Source organism: Coffea arabica, chromosome 2c (genome assembly GCF_036785885.1).
Source record: "Coffea arabica cultivar ET-39 chromosome 2c, Coffea Arabica ET-39 HiFi, whole genome shotgun sequence".
Classification (NCBI taxonomy): Eukaryota; Viridiplantae; Streptophyta; class Magnoliopsida; order Gentianales; family Rubiaceae; genus Coffea; species Coffea arabica.
The window spans coordinates 61,374,861-61,378,708 of NC_092312.1; positions in this window are offsets into that span (position 1 = coordinate 61,374,861).

Sequence of the window (3,848 nt, forward strand, 5' to 3'; positions counted from 1 at the left end):
GAACACAGGAAAAAAGTTCGATAGTTTGCCCATTATGAAGTAGTATTTGCTTTAGATTGCTTTAGATTCTTTTGTTTTCTTGTTTGGACAATCTAAGCTCCTAAGAGACAATTATTTCACCATCAATAGAATAATAATGGCAACGGTGCCTACTTCAAATGGTATGAAACAAGCGACTATGAGAGGTGCGATAAACTGGTGAGGCACACATGGAGATTAACAAAGAAGGTGAAAGAATTGAAGGAGGATCTAGAGGAAAGAAAGAGCAATTAGAGAAGAATGAATGCAATACTGTTCATGGCTATTGTTACTATAATCTATCAATGGCTCTGGAAAGAGTAATTTGGCACTAGTTGCATATGTTTGTTTTGGTTGTGATTAGGTGCCTCTGATATAGTGGCTATTAGGTAATGTATCAATGAAGATAATGTAAGGGACGTAGATAATATTTAGCTGTGTAGTTATGAATGTACTTTTGCAATAGCATTGGAATGAAATGCTTTGTCTAACAATGTTCAATTTACATTAGAGTGTGTAATATTGCATGTATTGTCCAAAGTGATCGTGAATTCTTTGGAAGTCTAAGTATGAACATTAATAATGAAGAAATAGATATTGACATAGATGACAGTAGAAATAACTTTTCGGATCAATGTCATTGCTCCAAAAAAAAAAGAAAGTTTACCAACAAAATAGGTCACATAATTACACAATTCAACCTATTTGTCCATGCCTTTCATAAAATACAAGTCAGAAGTTGATCAAAGTCAGCTAAGGTCAATTCTAGTAGCAAGGCACTAATTGTTCCAAAACGAAAAGGTGAACTAGACAAAAGGACACAAGAGGTCTAATTTTGCAATAATAGCTTTCTTTGTAGCAGAACCATTCAATCCTTCTTTGCAACAATAGTGGTCTTTGTAGTAGAACCATTATTTGTAGTAGCATCTTTTGCATTCTTAGGCCTCTAAACATAAAAATGAAAATAAACACTAAGGAAAAGACCACTAGATACTATTAGAAATGTGAAATTTAATGGTCAAGCAAGAAAATACAACATACAGCCAAGCCACATGGCCCATAAAGGGCCTTTCTATAAAGAGCAGCCAATGTAGAGTCAGAATTACTTCAAGTGTGCCGACATTTTTGACATGCAGCACATCTGTACTTCACTTTTTTACCCTAAACATGATCAAGAACAAGAGAAAAAAATTAACTAATATTAGGCAATAATGCAATAAATCTACAAACCGAATTAGTATCAAGAAAAAGAGTGTTAACTAAAGAGGGGCGAGTCTTGGTTGTTTCAAGTTGAGTAGGCGGCTGGCTACTTGCTGGTTCACGTGGTATCTGATTGATAAGATCAATCATAAGCTCATCACTTATATCAATAAAGCAAGTTCTTGTTCCAATCATTGGCCTAGGTGTGAATGTTAAGGCAATTTAACAAAGTTGTGTGTCTAGACCAGTAGTGGAATTGTGACGACCCCACCTTCTTTTAGGGCGTACCTTAGAAGTTAATGGGCCGCCTGCCTGGCTGTGACACCTCCACTTCTCCCTAAGGCGAACCAAAGGGTATCCGTGGGACGCCTGCCCAGCTCTTGCCAGAACTCACTACAATCCACAATTCAAAAGTTCGGAATACTTTAAATAACTTCAATACATAATTAAAATACTCCAAAATATCTCACACTTACAATTAATCAGCTCTCAAGCTCAATACAACCCAAAAGAATATTTACTATAGCCATCTGCTATAATACAACTTAAAATCTTAAAAAAAAAGGCAATCTAGTACTATTCACGAGCACTCTTGGTCTCAAACCCTGTTAAAGAAACCCAAAACGTGGGATGAGCTACACAGCCCAGTGAGGTTCCAAGACACTCTAGCAGTTCTAATAAATCGAGTAATTGAGCATACCGCATGTATGGTTCAGGGTTGCATATTGACATATGAATATGAGACAATTATCATTCTACGAGTAATTTGAGTGTATCGCAAGTATAGCACATTTGCATGAAACGGTTGTCATTATATAAAATACCCACACATTTGAAGGATACGGTGTTCCAGTGGAACCATTTCGGTCATCTGCAGCTTATAGCTTCCGATCCCCACGGTACTGTCTGGCCATCACCTTATCCCTCCAATGGTAATACTCGAGTATACCGAAACGGTGGCCCAGGGTTCCAACCTACCCGACCGAACCCAGTCCTGACTCGAGTAGGTTAATAACCAAGGGCAGGGCCCAAGTTCAGCTTAGAGCTTACAACATGCACAAGTAATTAAATAACTTGGCTAACGGTAAAAATTTATCCTTTTGGTAGGTCGAGTGAGATAAAGTACATACTCGCCTTAAAATGGTGGACAATTTCATATGAGCAATTACTAGCAACAATTAACACATAAACACATAAGCAATATTTGATAATTTCATGTGAACATGTAATTTACGGTAATCAAGTAATCAAGTACCAGGTAATCAAGTAGATAGGAAAACGGTAAGTAATTACGGTAAACGATTAACGGTTGACGGTTGACGGTTGACGGTTAACTGTTGACGGTTAACGGTAGTAATTACGGTTAATTGGTAGACATTAGTTATTTTAATAGGCCGCCATTGTCCGTTTCTCACTTTTACCACTTAAGAGTCGAGGAGGTTCACTCCAACCGACTTATGCAGCCATAGCATAATTAATTCAAGTATTTTATCACTTCACGTAAATATATAATTCAAGTATTTCATGTCGAGTAATTCACGTAGTCACGTAAATATGCTCTTCAAGCATTTCATGTCGAATAATCCAAGTATACCTTACTTAAATATGCAAGAATGTGGTAAATACTTAACATGTAGCACTTAAAACTTGACAATCATAGAATAAGCATGTCATAGACTTATTCAAATTACGTACTCTTATATGGAACACTCACCTATTGCAACAAAAGAGTAAGTGCGTATACAATCCTTCAGGTGTTCCCCTCGAGATCCTCTTGAATGTCTCCTTGAGCACCTGAGCAAACAATAGTTGTCTATTACATACCATCGCTTAAAATTCCCTACTTATTGAGAAGGTTATACTAGTGTTCACTCTAAGGAGAATTCATGAATTGAGTCTTAATTATTCATAATCGAGACTCGGAAGTGGGCTTAAAAAACACAAGAGAAATCTGATTTCCGCCTTTGAAATCAAGAGTAAAACGGTCTAACAATATCGGAGAAAAATGGAGAGTTTGAAACCCTCAATTTCCTTTAAGTTCTGAAATTTCAGATTCGGCAAGCAAACTTTGAAAAATCAGATCTCACTCTCTATGAGTCCAAAATTGGAAAACTTGGTACCGTTGGAAACTAATTCCAAAGTACTAAAAGTTTCTAGAAGGTACTTTTCAATGATTCCAAACAGAAGGTATTCAAAAGTTGGCTCAAAGTTACTGCTGTAGAATACTAAGACAGTTTCAAGGTTGGTTTTTGGGTAACTTTGAAAATTCGGTAAAATTCACACAATGTGAAATAGCCTCTCAAATTTGAAACACAATTAGACTTGCAATTGATGTTTAAAACAAAACAAGCAGAACAAGAATTGGAGTTTTGAGCACCAAGATATGGCGGCTCAAAGTTGCTGAAAAATGAGATCATTGGCCTATTTTCCAGATTTAAATCACTGACTTTGGGACGTTGATTGAACGTTGAAATGGATTCGGAATGGCACTAAATTTGGAAGTATTACACTACCATATAGGGGCTATTCCTCTCCAAATGTTCATGTAAAATCTCGCACAGAAAGTCAATTAACAAAACTGTTGAAGTTTCAAGAATTTCCATGGCAATTTGCCTCGTAGCTTTGTTTTC